Source organism: Rhinopithecus roxellana, chromosome 19 (genome assembly GCF_007565055.1).
Source record: "Rhinopithecus roxellana isolate Shanxi Qingling chromosome 19, ASM756505v1, whole genome shotgun sequence".
In the NCBI taxonomy this organism is placed as follows: domain Eukaryota; kingdom Metazoa; phylum Chordata; class Mammalia; order Primates; family Cercopithecidae; genus Rhinopithecus; species Rhinopithecus roxellana.
In genome coordinates this window covers 57546154-57561639 of record NC_044567.1, presented here as the reverse complement: position 1 = coordinate 57561639, position 15486 = coordinate 57546154, and the positions used below count along the sequence as shown (strand labels likewise).

Genomic DNA, 15486 nt, shown 5'->3' with positions numbered 1-15486 from the left:
AATGACAAAAATATAGTTGCTGACCAATGTACATGCTTTAAACAGGTAACTAATGGTGAGGTAAATGTGTGAGAATTTTGCTTTCCCCAAAATGTCACACACACACACAAAGAAAACCTAAAGTAGAAATTTTTAAGTTTGCCATTTTGAAATTGGTGTACTGCAATTTTATTTTGAGGTCATTACATTTTATTTAATCTTCAGGGAAAAAAAAAAAACAGAGTATCATTTTGTGAAATGTGGTAATGACTTTAGTGCACAGCACATTTGATGTTCATGGCACCATCTTGATGTGTCACTGTATCACTGTAAAGTGGCTTTGATTTTATTTCTGTGACTTCAAAATGATAACTTGTCTCTAAAGGAACATTTGCTCCCTCAGAATCTTTGTTATTATGCCAACTAGACTGTTATTTCTGCTCTTCCTTGCAAAGAACTATAAGATAAAGGCCTAATTAATACATTCAAAATTGGGAAAATCGAGGAATTCTTTGCTTATAATCTCTTTGTATGAGTAGAAACGTACAGAGAAAAATCTATTTTACTATTTCAATATCTGGTTGGTTATCAGTATAGACTTAGACAAATTAGTACAGCAAGGGTATAAAATAAGTATGCTCGAAACATAGAATGATGTCACACGAAAAAGTGAATTCTCTTTATAGAGTTTAAAAGGTAATTAAAAGGTTATTTTTTTTTTGAGGCTTTAGTAACATTTCATCTAATGTGAAGCCAGTGTGTTCCAGGTCATATGCAGGCCAGCCTAGAATGAAGTCACAGAAATGAAAGTGAAGATGGAGTGGGAGATTAATTTAATTAGGATTTCTTAAGATAATATTTAATTTCATGAAGGATTTTAAGGCTGTAGGATTGTTTCCTCACATCACAAGCAACATGGAAAATGCACATTTTCAGATTCTTCCCAGCCACCAGGATTGTCTGGAATTCACAACCTCCAAAAGACACAATTAATGCCAGTTATAATAAGAATCCCAGAATATTAGTGGCATGCAAATGGATCTGATTAATAACAAAATGTAAGGTGGTGCTTCCATAAGTACCTAATCCAATGATTTTTGAAAGATCCTGTCCTTGATCTCATTTTTTTCCCCCTGGAAATGGTGATTTGGTGCTGAACTGCATTTGATAAGAAATTAATGCCTAAAGTATACAAGAAAAGAAGTGTGGGTCTTGGTGTGTGGCATGTGAAAACTTTGAGGAAGAAAAATAAGGATCAGGGAACAATCTCTGAAATGGTATAGGTCACAAGTGCGCATTTAAGTAGGATTTATTTATAACCTTGAAATATTGAATAAGGAAAAGTCCTTGGGGGTGATAGTTTTGCAACTCTTTAGCTTATTGCTTGGGATTTTGAGAGTTTTTCACTTAGATGGGTATACACATTTGGAAATGCAATGTCACATTTTTAATGAAATGCAATGTCACTCTCTCACACATGGGAGTGAGCATGATATTCTAGAAAGAAAGAAAAAAAAAAAAACCCCTGCATTTAGATGCCAAGCACCTTATAAAACTCTTAGAATTTATTATGATTCCACTTTTACAGATGGGGAAACCGAGACTCAGACTAGGCTCTGTGCCTGTTATACCACTATAAGTGGTGGAAACAGAATTCAAATCTCCATCAACCTTTAAGCCTATACATCAGATTACCTCTCTTCTCTGAATTAAAGACTAGACATCAAAATTCCAAATGGTAACCCATTTGAGTGGGTGCCTTTTTACTCTGCCTTGACATCTTGCTGCTGTATATTCAGAAAGTGAGGAGAATGGTAATGCATATTGCCTTTAGCTAGAGGACCATGTCACTGTTTCTCCATTTCCCCCCCCAAACCCATCCTCTCCCATTCTCTGTCCTGTCCTGTATCCTGAGATGCTTGTGCCCTAGGTATGCATCATCAAACTTCGTTACCTCCTGGCTTCTGATTTGGTTCGACTAATAGGAGAATAGGAAGAGAATAACCTGAGCATTTCTTCTCTGTTCCATCTCAACTTCAGTACTTTGTTTGTGACTGTGATTATGTTTCCCAAAATTTTGTATGCTGTTGGGAGGCCCCTCTTTCTTCCCTCTTTCCCTGTCACTAGATCCTGATGAATAATCTCCCCCTGTTCTCCCTGAGGCCTGGAAGTGGTAACACATCCCAGTGCTGCTAGTCCCTGGAAGTCTCGGCATCCCTGATCAGCTACCTGATCCTTGACCACTCCGTAAATAGTCCTTCATGAAATACTTTTCAATATACCCATTGCGTGCACCTAGTCTTTCCTTTTGGAATCCTGAATATTATATGACTATTAGAAGATTAAACATTTCTTGGGCTGCGTACGGTGGCTCGTGTCTGTAATTCCAGCACTTTGGGAGGCTAAGATGGGCGGATCACTTGAGGCCAGGAGTTCCAGACCAGCCTGGTCAACATGGTGAAAACCCCCATCTCTACTAAAAAAAAAAAAAAAAAAAAAAAAAATTAGCTAGGTGTGGTGATGCACTCCAGTAATCCCGGCTAACTAAGAGGCTGAGATAGAAGAATCTCTTGAACCTGGGAGGCGGAGGTTGTAGTGAGAATAGATTGCACCACTGCCCTCCAGCCTGGGAGACAAAGTGAGACTCCATCTCAAGAAAAAAAAAAAAAAAAAAAAAACCTCTGCAAATAGAGGCTGTTCAGTGTTCCCTTGTTTTCGTTATTGATTAGGCTAGTAATACAAACAGATTCCAAAGATGCTCAGAATCTTTTTTCTCTTTTTTTACTGTACAGCAGGAAAAAATTAGATTTATTATTCTCTCAACTCTTCCAGTGACCTATCCTCTTCTCTGACAATATCTATCAATTGGCAATTGTTTTACATGTAATTTGAGTATACACGAATCTACCACTTGTTAAAGCAAGCTAAATATGACCTGAGAAGGACTGAGTTCTTCTATATTTGAGTCCTTTTGGAGGAACCGTAACCTAACTTAATAGGTAGACAAGACTGAAAATCTAACTTAGCAGTATTCATCTGTAACAATAGCTGAGTCTTGGCCGATCCCAGCAGCCACACTTCAACCATTCATAGGTAGGCAAGATTGAAAACTGTAACCTAGGAGTATGCATCTGTAACAATATCGGAGTCTTGGCCAGTTGCAGCAGCCACACTTTAACCATTCATATACTGTGTTCAAATCAGGCAAACACCAACCCGTAACCACTCCAGTTGCTTCTGTACCTCACCTCCAATTTCTGTACATCACCTCCTTCTTTTGTCTATAAATTTGTTCTGACCACAAGGCATCCCTGAAGTCTCTCTGAACCTACTGTGATTCTGGAGGCTGCCTGATTTGTGGATTTTTTTTTTTCTGTTGATTAAATCCTGTTAGTGTCTAAAATTTTATTTTAACATCCTGTAAACCTCTTCATCAAAAAGAATTTTAGAAAAGTGTATGAAAGTTCCTTCAAGCCTCTGCCATATTTGATAAGCAAACTCATAATATGGATGGAGCCCCTGAGCCTTCTGAGTTAGGCTGTCGTGTTGTCATTACCAGAAGGGCACATCACAGTTGTCATCTTTCTTGAAATTTCAGGGGCAGGTTTACTTGTTAAGCACTCACTCTTTAAAAGACATTTCCCCTGTGATTTCTGTTATCCTGTAGTCTTTTGGTTTTCTTACCTCTTTGGCCATCCATTCCCATTACTTTGTGGATCATCATCTTGCACCCGTTCTTTATGTCTTGAAGTAGCTCAGGTCTCTGGCTTTGAAAATTCTAAAAATCATCCAGAGAGGATGCAGCATAATCTTTGTATGTACATTCTAGCCCTTTTACTTGGACTCCAGACCTGTTATTTCAAAATATTTTGACTATTTGACATCTGCATTTAAACTTGTCTCTGGTATCTATAACTCAATTTATGTAAAACTGAACTCATACTCTTCCTTATTCTACTTAAGAAAAAAAATAAATAAGAAAAAATGAAAAAAAAAAATAAAACAACCACCATTACAGCAACAACTCAATGAAATATTTCATAACATGTTGAGGACCTTGGATTTTTGCTGGCAGGAGACAGTGTACAATGGACAGATCCTATGCAGGAGGAATGGGAAGGATCTTCATATTTACATTTTGAAGTGATTACTTTGCTGATTTTCAATAGTTTTGAAAAAAAGATGACTGTTGGCAGAGAGGCCATCTGAGATATGTTTTACATGTTTGAGGTAAAACACAATGAAGATGTGAAGAGAGGTATTAAAACAGGGACAGAGAGGAGTGCATGAATTTGAGAGATATTTCAAAGATAAATCAATAGAACTTGATAACTGACTAGATTTAAGGACTAAGGAATAGATACCCTTTTATCACCTAGGAAAAGGATGTTGTGACCAGGTGAAATAGAGAATACAAAATAAGTAAGTCTAAAAATAAAGGGGGAAAATAGGTGTTTTTCTCTTTCTCTCTCCTTCCTTTCCTCTGTCTTTCTTACTTCTTATTTCTTTTCTTCCTTTTTTCTATTTATTTTTAATTTTTTCTTTTTTTTAATGTTTGAAATACCTGTACGAAATGCTAAGAAAGTAGCTGAAATTTCTAGTATATTAGTCTGGATGTCAGAGAAAAGATGATCTCAGCTCAAAAAGCAGATGCAGGAGTAATGGGTATATAGAGGACAGTGGAATTATGCCATAATTAGCTCACAAAGGGAAGGAAACTGTGCCAAGTGGGAAAAACAGCAGCCAAAGACAGAACTCTGAGGACTACAGCACTCACAGAGTGGTTAATGAAGAAAACGCTGTAAAGCCTGAGATTCAGGTAACTTAAGCATCTGTTCCAAACCTTGTACATAATTATGGGAAAAGCAACAGAGAGAGCATGAATTTAGATTCTCACACAAGTTATCTTTCCACTGAACACTAATTTGTCCTCATTCTGTTTTAACAGAATGTAGGTTAAATTGTAGCATAGGGGACTTCAGAAATTTCAGCTATGTCTACACTAATATTTTACCATCATTTATCAAGTACCTAATGGATAATTCAGTTTCCACACTGTAAGAAACTACTCTAAAACTTAGCCACTTGGGATAATAATATGGATTGATTTTCACAAATGTGTAGGGCAGTTGGGGATTTCTTCAACTGTAAGCTGGTTTGGCTGAAGCTAGATAGTTTCACTAGCACTCTGGTGATTGGTTCAAGACCAACTAAGGTGATGAGAAGACTAGGCTACGTGTCTTTCATCCTCTGCCAGGTTAGCCAAGACCCACTCACATGGTAGTGGTCAGAGTTCCTGGGCCCCAGCATGCAAGCACATTGCAAGTCTGTGCTTGCATCAAGTTTGCTGTCATCCCATTAGCTAAAACCAGAGTTAGACTGGGAGGGACCAAACCATGTGTGTAGGCAGAGAGAGAAGCATCATGTCAGACACTTTTGCTATCTACCACAGGTATCCAGATTTGCAATTATTGCCCATCTTTGACAGACTGGATGAAGAAAGTGTGGCACATATACACCATGGAATACTATACAGCCATTAAAAAGAATGAGTTCGTATCCTTTACAGGGACATGGATGAAGCTGGAAACCATCATTCTCAGCAAACTAACACAGGAACAGAAAACCAAAAACCGCATGTTCTCACTCATAAGTGGGAGTTGAACAATGAGAATACATGGACACTGGGAGGGGAACATCACATACTGGGGCCTGTTGGGGGGTGGGGGACAAGGAGAGGGAGAGCATTAGGACAAATACGTAATGCATGCTGGGCTTAAAACCTAGATGACTGGTTGATGGGTGCAGCAAACCACCATGGCACATGTATCCCTATGTAACAAACCCGCAGGTTCTACACATGTATCCCAGAACTTAAAGTAAAATTAAAACAACAAAAACAAAACCACATCATTTATGTGACTCTTTCAGGCCTGACTATAGGTTTTGTCTTTCCATGTGAGTCTCTGAACCTTCACTAACATACATCATGCTACTCAAAGTTTCAAAGGAAAGGTGACGTATTTACTTTTCCTAATTAAAGCATATCTTACCAACACGGAAATATTAGACTTTGGAATCTGAAACCTTTTTATAACAGAAAAAACAATTTTTTGTTTTTTTTATCAACTTTTATTTTAGATTTGGGGTTACATGTGAAGGTCTGTTAAGTGGGTATACTGTGTGATGCTGAGGTTTGGGGTACGAATGACACCATCAGCCAGGTTCTGACCATATTACCCAACAGTTAGTTTTTCAGCCACATTTTCTTTTAAGAAGAAATAGTCACGGGTGGATCACGAGGTCAGGAGATCGAGACCATCCTGGTCTACACGGTGAAACCCCGTCTCTACTAAAAAAATACAAAAAACTAGCCGGGCGAGACGGCGGGCGCCTGTAGTCCCAGCTACTCGGGAGGCTGAGGCAGGAGAATGGCGTAAACCCGGGAGGTGGAGCTTGCAGTGAGCCGAGATCCGGCCACTGCACTCCAGCCTGGGCGACAGAGCGAGACTCCGTCTCAAAAAAAAAAAAAAAAAAAAAAAAAAAAAAAAAAAAAAAAGAAGAAATAGTCTAAACTATTAAGAATGGTCTATTTTATAAAAAGATAAATTCTTGGCATGTTAAATTCATAACAAGTTTAGGAAATGTGCAATCAGTCTCTGTAGTTTTCAAAGAGGTCTGAGCAGAGTTAATATTTAATAAACGTAAAAAGAAGTAATTCTTCCTGAATCGTCTAATTCGGAATGCCCACACGGGGACGGACTGTACAAAATGTCTCCAGTACTGAAAATCCCCTATATTTTATTTTACCTACAAGTGGTGACAAACATCTTGAAAACAAATATCTTTCAAGGAAATCTGATGAAACAAAAAGTATTTTGTTCCAAATGTAAGGAATAAATCTTGTAAATTTTAAGTGGTTTCCCGAACAAGAAGTATATGGAAAACGCCAAAAACGCTTTTTTTTTTTTTTTTTTTTTCCCTAGGCATTTCTTCAAGAGCAGAATTTCAAGGACTTAAAAAGGTTTTGTTTTTGTTTTGTTTTACTTCTTAAACGACTAGCTCCAATATTATTTATGGTAGATATTTAGAGGTTTTTAAAGGTGTTTTGCAGATGCATTATGCTGGCCTCACTGGCTATGCTTACAGATGTACCACATGCTGAAAGATGTTATTCAATCATTTATACACATAAAAAATCGCTCTAAATTTGTGAAAATATTTCTGTCTTTCAGAAACACCTTTAGTCTCCAGTAAGTCTTGTGGTGAACATCAGGATTACTGAGTGTTCTGAAGAAATAACCACAGTTATTACATGAAAAAAGAAAGAACAATTCTAAAAATCCATAAATTGTAATTAGCATGTGCCACAATTATGCAAAATATGGTTTTCATCTATTTTGAATGAATAGTTGAATCTTAAGCACCCCTTTACTGTGAGGTGCTTACCTTGCTGGCAAATGCCTAGGTTTAAACGCTAGATTCAACATTTCCAGTAGAGTAGATTTGGCCTTATCTGTTACATTTTTTGAGATTCTGTCTCTTAATCCAATAGGGATATCTAAGCAATAAGCATTTCTAATACTTCTAATTGTTTTCTAAATTTTCATTTCAAATACCAAAGTTAAATTATTTTATTAAAATGGTTTGTTTTTGTTTTGAGACAGTCTCACTCTGTCACCCAGGCTAGAGTGCAGTGGCGCAATATCGGCTCACTGCAACCTCTGCCTCTCAGGTTCAAGCGATTCTCGTGCCTCAGCCTCCTGAGTAGCTGGGATTATAGGTGTGTGCCACCACATTCAGCTTATCTAAGTGTTTTTGGAAAGGAAGTCAGTTTGCTCTATCTATATTCATATGCAATTTCTTTTTTTTTTTTTTTTTTTTTTTTTTTGAGACGGAGTCTCGCTCTGTCGCCCGGGCTGGAGTGCAGTGGCCGGTTCTCAGCTCACTGCAAGCTCTGCCTCCCGGGTTTATGCCATTCTCCTGCCTCAGCCTCCGAGTAGCTGGGACTACAGGCGCCCGCCACCTCGCCCGGCTAGTTTTTTGTATTTTTTAGTAGAGACGGGGTTTCACCGTGTTAGCCAGGATGGTCTCGATCTCCTGACCTCGTGATCCGCCCGTCTCGGCCTCCCAAAGTGCTGGGATTACAGGCTTGAGCCACTGCGCCCGGCCATATGCAATTTCAAATTACATATGAAAATATGTGCAGAAAGTGGATATCCAAGTGGAACCACTGTAGACATCACACATTTCAGGTGGACAAAAATCCAGGAAAAAGACATACAGCATCACTTTTTTTGTGATAATGCCTGTAATGGAAAGATCAAATGTTACATACATAGCTTGTTTAGTCTTGAGACTAATATTATAAACCAATTAACTGTCAATCAAAGGAGTTTTAATGAATAGACATACAAATTAGATGCTCTGCTGTAGACATTCTTACAACATCAGTAGTTTATAAATGGATCAACAAATGCCAAGGCAGTCAAATCACAAGGTCAAGAGATCGAGACAATCCTGGCCGACATAACGAAACTCTGTCTCTACTAAAAATACAAAAATTAGCTGGGCATGGTGGTGCGTGCTTGTAATCCCAGCTACTCAGGAGGCTGAGGCAGGAGAATTGCTTGAACCTGGGAGGGAGAGGTTGCAGTGAGCAGAGATGGTGCCACTGCACTCCAGCCTGGCGACAGAGCAAGACTCCGTCTCAAAAACAAAAACAAAAATAAAAAAAAGAAAGATGCATGTCCACATCTCTTCCTTGTTACTACATGGTGCCATTTATTCTCTCCACGAAATTGCCAGCCACCTCCTAATTCATCTTTCCCTCTCCCTCTAGCCCAAATTAATGCAGTCATTGGTTCTCCACAGTACAATTAGAACCATTTTTGTTTTTTTAGAGCTAAATTGGATCTTGTCAATTAGTAGCTGAGTTTCTTCCACGTCTTTTTATTGCTCTAAGAAGAAAAACAGTTAATAAATCATTAGCTCCTTGTGTGGTCTAATCCATACTAAACTCCTAATCTCTACACTGTAGTGAGGCTACAGTCCTCAGCTCTAGCCAGAGATTCCTTAATTTAGATTGCAGCTGTGCCAGTTACTAGATTTGAGTTGACCCTTGTGTAAATGTATTAACCTCGCTGAACCTGGGTATTCATAAACGGGGCAAGCATCTACCTCACTAGAGGACAAAATGAAGCTGTGCATTTAAAACATTTCCACCAAAGCTATGTGCTCTGTGAATATAACATCTCCCACTATCAAACCTCACCATCTGCTTTTTAGCCCCTCTACCCTTTGCCCAGTGTCTAAGGAATGCTGTGTGCCCTCCTGGCACAGAAACTCTGTGTGTGCTGTTTTTTTCTGGGGAAGCTCTTCCCTTCCCTTCTGAACTCTTGTTGCATCTGTAGCACCCAGCCCAAGCATTTCTTCCCCACAGAAGCTTTGACCCCTGACTCCCCCTGCACTTTATTTCCCTTATCAGAACGGCAGTTGAACAGTCATTGGTTTCATCATCTGAATAATGTCTGGCTCTCCTGAGACACTGTGGGCTCCTTGAAAGCAAGGATTGAATTTGGTCACCTTTGCATCTCCAGTACCCAGCACTGTGCTTAAAAATGTGTGTTGAATGAATAAATCCATGAGTTAATTAAACGAAATCAAACAAGGACAATACTAAATGAATATGTTAACACAAACTTTAGCTTAGCATGGTCCAATGAATTCAGCAGATCAAAATGAAATGTGAATGCTATTTGCATGTCTTTTCCTCCTGTCCATCACATAAAAAGGATGATAGTGATGATGACAATGATGATGGTCATACCCAGCTCTCAAACACACCTAGTGTATACGAAGCACTAAATGCATTCTCCATATATTAACTTATTTCATATTAGATAACAGCTAAACAAATTTCAAGTTTCTTGATTGTTAATTTTATACCACTGAATTATAACCCATTTCAAAATATTAACAAATTGATTTTAGTGTATTATTATTTTGAACATGTCGACTTGTCCAGAAGTCTTGGAGATAAAGTCTTGGACAAAAATCATAATGCTAAGGTAAGAACTCAGAGTTCTGGGGCAGAGAATATGTATGTACTCAGGTCAGAGAATAAAATACACAAAACAATTCAGTGGGTCTTCACTATGAATAAGCTATTAATAAATGTCTAATGCTACCATTAGAATTATATCCTTAGAATTTTAGATATGAAGAATAATAAAGTATTCCTTAATTATATATATACATAGGTGTGTGTATATATATATATTTTATATATATCTGTGTGTGTGTGTGTGTGTGTGTGTGTGTGTGTGTATTGCATATTCACTCTATGGCAAAGTCTTTACAAACATTTATTGTATTATTCAATCCTCAAAACATCCTTACAGACTTTTTACCATCTAATTATATAAGAGGATAAATATAGTATCACCAAGATTTCATAACTAGCCCCTGGTCACCCATCTTGTAAAGTGATGTTTGAACTGAGTTTTCTCTGACTCTGCAACCCATGGTGTTCTAACTATACATCCGACTACACTAAGCTGGAAGAATGGAAATTGCTGGGATATGGAAACAGTTCGTTATTTTCCTTCGCTCTTTTCAAATCAGTCAATCTCAAATTAAGTTGTGTTATCTCTGCTGAGCTCCTGACTGGGAGTCCTAACAGTTCTACTCCTTCACAGCTGTGTGAGCAGAGATACATCTCTCAGACTAGATTATTTCCAAGTCTCTATTATCTTGAAAGAGATAGGTTAGAACATATTTATTATATTTGATAAATATATAAATTATATTTGAGGTATAAGTAGATACATATCTTGACACTCAACAGCATAATTCAGTTTATGAAGAGGACAAGACAACAGAAAAAGAGAAAAACCTCATGAGCAAACGCAAATAACCTTCAAATCCAAACTAAATATGGGTGGGAGACTCAATAATGATCACTGCACTGACCAAAAGGCAATCCTTAATTTTGCAAAAATATTTGCAGTGTAAATTTTTGGTCAGTTGGGGACTGGCTGCATTTTTCAAAAGCCACAAAATCATAACCATAGGAGTATTTTAAATGTCTATGATAACTACTTAGTGGTTCAGAAACTAAAACTTTTTAATTCAGACTTCCAAGGAAAATGGTTTGTTCTAAGTTTAAAAAAATCACAGAAGGTAAGCAATACAGGATTTTTTTTCAAATCTATTTACAAAAAGAAAAAATATATAAGAAATATGCATTAAAGCTTTTTAATTTATAATTGATTTTAAACTAATATTTTCCCTTTTCTCAGTAACATACTATTAAGCTGTAGAGTGGGATAGTGCTGAGGCAGATATATACATAATTTAATGTGCTACATGAATTGATTGGTAGAGAGAAAACTCTCTGCCATTTTTATTATTCAAATAATTTGGACAAAGTATCTCTGATCAAATTGCCTAACTGAATTAGGATGTCTATTTCCAACTTGCAAGATAATTTTGAAATCTACATTTCCAACTTGGCACAAGTATTTCAAAGAAAGTCCTCCCTTCCATGATCATTGTATTCCTCATCTCATTGAACAGTTTACTCTCCAAATTTATTCTTCACTAAGCACAAATGAGAGACACCGCTTTGAAGACAAAGGGAAAAAATCATAATGAAATTAACAGATCAGAAAGCTAAGTCTTGTTTACAGCGAAATCTCAGTAGTTTGGAATGGAATGGAGATAACTCTCCAACTTTAGAAAGTTTTACTTACACTTGAAAGTATAAAATAATCTTCCACCACCATAAAATGCTTGCTGAGGAGGTAATTTAAACGTTTAAAACAAAATGCCTGACACTTTATTTATTTATCAACAAATTAAATAAAGGACAAGAACATCCTGACTTTCCTCTAATTTCTCCACACTTGAAAGATCCTGAGAGTAAGTGGTGAGTATAATTTAGCTCCCATCCTTTGTTGTAAAGGCAGTCATTTAAGCCATGAGACGTATTTGTTAGTTCTAAACATAAAACATAACACATTGGCTTGTTTGAGATTCTATGGTAATCATCCAACTAGTGCCACTTAGAATCATGCTCGGCTTTGAAGCCAAGAAGAGAAAAAAACACCAAAATAAGGACTGAATATAAAAGATGGGTTTGGAGCCAAGTCATCAAGAATAAATGTGAAGAAGTTATCTGAGGGCTACATGCAAACCTATAAACATTGTACATGTGCACAGTCTTATGTTCCTTGGGTTAAATAAAATAAACAAATGTTGGTAAAAATGTTTCAGGTCTTGGGTTGGCAACTAAGAGAAAGATAAAAGTGAAGAAAAACAACAAAAGGAATACTAAGATTTGTACAACACAACCTTTAGTTTAAAATGCTGCCTGGCTAGAAAAGAACATGCAGTCTATTCTAATTTACCACCACACACTTCAGAAAACAGTTAAAGCAACACAGCAAAACAGAAAAAATGACAATGCGTGTCATTTAAAAATTAAGACTGACAGCAACACTAACACAAGGAACTAAGACGGTTTTTCATAAAATTCAAAATCTGTTGCTACGTAGAGAATTATAGGCAAGTCTAATAAAACAGACCAAATCCTCAGACATCAAAAAACGGAAGCAAACTCTTTTTCTCCTCTGTATATTGTCTCTTTGGTTCTGGTATCTTCCATTTATGATTAATAGTTACACTAACATTTTCCCATAATTGTTGATGTAGAGATATCATTGCTGGAAACTTAGTCATTTCAAACATAATAAAGTACTGTCAAAAAGATAGTTCTCTTAAGTTTGTTATTAACACTTGGAGTAGAAATTTAAGGGTTTGGCAAACAGTTTTGCAATAGAGAAGATCTGTAAGTCACTGTAGTAACTGGCTGCCAAGTATTTGCTGAAGACCTACAGAAACATAGACCTGAATATACCTAGCAAGTTCTCCAGTCCTGCCATACCTAATGGTACTCAGTTAAATGATAATAGACAAATAAATAAATAAATAAATAAAGGTAATAGTCCATTCTGAATTAGACTGCCTTTGATATTGGCTGAAATGTGTTAAAAGATTAGTAGACAAGTTCTGAGACCACCACATACAACACTGCCTCCTACCTCTGCCAGGTGGGCAGGAAAATTGTTACAGGCTTTAAGGGATTGATATTTGCAGCAGAGTGGAAGTAATCTGATTGCATCATCAGAAAAGCATTTGAACATTCCCAGTTTCTGCCCCTTTACCCCTCTGAAAAATAATAACACTAATAAATAAAAATAACAAGGTAAAGAAAGGGGAAACTTGCGGCGGCGGTGGGAAAATGGGAAACTTGATGTCCCATTGGAGTTGTCGGTATGAATGAGCTGGACCAAGAAGAATAATCCAGTTAAAAAAGGGAAAGGAAACTACAACCAAACAACACTTTGAGCAAGTGAGTTCACACACACACACACACACACACACACACACACACACACACACACACAAGAATATATTTCACAGGAAGTACAACAGAGAGGTAAGAGAGACCTTCAGAGAATTAGAAGGAGCTGTTCCTTGCAAAAAGAAATGCAATAGAAATTTCAAACCTAGAGAGGAAAAACTGGTTCCATGCCCATCTAATTTATGTAGGCAAAACTGTATCTTGACAGCAAATATGACTTCTGGAAAATAGAGTTAATTAGACTTTAGATTTTATCGTAGACAAACTGAAAAATTTTTTCTACTTACCTCCTTCTCTTTCCCACCGCCCATTTTGACTGCATCTTTTCAATCAGTTTCTTTCTTTCCCTCTGCTTCTCTCTTCTTCATTCATGGGTCTCCTAATAGAAAATTTAGATAATTTAGTGATCTTCACTATGTATTGCCTGGAAACCACCCGCCTAAATTCATTATTGCTCTAACCCATTTAATTTCCTTCCAGTTCTATGTGTCTATGTTTAGCTTATAATCTTCCAATGATCATTCAATTTCCTGGTACTTTGATACTAAGAAGAGAGTGCTCTGCATATTAGACATAAAAATAGGGTCACTGGAATATCTACCCTTCATAAATTCAAATGTTGACCTTTACCTACCCAACTATGTTTCTGTAAACTCACCTGGAAATTTTTATCACTCAAATCACTAAGGACACAAAATCCTGCCCTTGGCTGTAGTCAACTGTATTGAGAGTAGATCTATTTTAACCCGGTGCCCCGGATATTATGGTCCTTGATACTCAGGTTCTCCCTTGATGAGCAAACACAGTTTCTGCACTTAGTTCAGGTGTCTCTCCCTGTACTATACACTCCTGAAGAGAGTGTTTGGCATTTGCTCTCTATATGAAGTACCACAGCTTCAACTGACAGGTAGCCTTAGCTTCTCTGCTCAGTTACAGCCAAATGCATATATACCTGGTTCCCCTTCTCCACTTGAGCAGAGGAGCCAGTGTCTTTTGAATTTGAAACAATGTTATGTGAATTTCATTTCAGAGAATTATGTCCTTATGGCACCTAGGGATAAGCTTAGACTGTCTCCTGAGGTAAACATCTTTTGTTTTTTGTTTTTTTTTGAGACAGAGTCTCGCTCTGTCGCCCTGGCTGGAATGCAGTGGCACGATCTCAGCTCACTGCAGCTTCTGCCTCCTGCGTAACTGGGTTAACAAGTGATTCTCGTGCCTCAGCCTCCCGAGTAACTGGTATTATGGGCACCCGCCACCACGTCCAGCTAAATTTTGTCCTCCACATGGTGGCAGGAAGGAAAAGTGCCTAGCAAAAGGGGGAAAAGCCCCTTATAAAACCATCAGATCTTGTGAGAACTCACTCATAACAACAGTAGCATGGGGGTAACCACCCCCATGATTCCAATTACCTCCCGCCAGGTCCCTCCCACAACACACGGGGATTATGGGAGCTACAATTCAAGATGAGATTTGGGAGGGGACACAGCCAAAATATCTCAGGAGCTCAAACAGCTCAGTAGGAAAATACTCTGGCGAACATATGGCAAACAGACATGTGAAAAGGTGCTCAACATCATTGATCATTAGAGAAATAAAAGCAAATCAAAACTGCAATGAGATATCATCTTACTCCCATTAAAATGGCTTACATCTAAAGGACAGGCAACAACAAAGGCTGGCAAGGATGTGGAAAAAAAGTAACCCTCATACAATGTAGGCGGGAATGTAAATTAGTACAATCACTATGGAGAACAGTTTGGAAGTTCCTCAAAACAACAACAACAACAAAAAACACACACACACACACAAAAACTAAACTAGAGCTCCATATGATCCAGCAATCGTCCTGCTGGGTACATACCCAAAAGAAATCAGTACATCAAAGAGATATCTGCACTCCTACATTTGTTGCAGTACTGTTCACCATACCTAAGGTTTGGAAGCAACCTATGTGTTCATCAACAGATGAATGGATCAAGAAAATGTGGTACATAGACATAATGGAGTATTATTCAGCCATAAAAATGAATGAGATCCTGTCATTTGCAATAACATGCATGAAAGTGGAGATCATTGCG

General features: G+C 37.7%; 1 long non-coding RNA gene across 3 annotated transcripts in view; it reads right to left on the bottom strand.

Annotated features, from left to right (window-relative positions):
- LOC104654045 overlaps positions 1-15486 on the bottom strand; it is a 136208-nt gene that overhangs the window by 24901 nt on the left and 95821 nt on the right. For all 3 annotated transcript variants that reach the window (XR_746770.2, XR_004055169.1, XR_746771.2), the window contains exon 6: positions 13696-13787. This is a non-coding gene — a long non-coding RNA (uncharacterized LOC104654045). The remainder of the gene's footprint in view (positions 1-13695; positions 13788-15486) is intronic.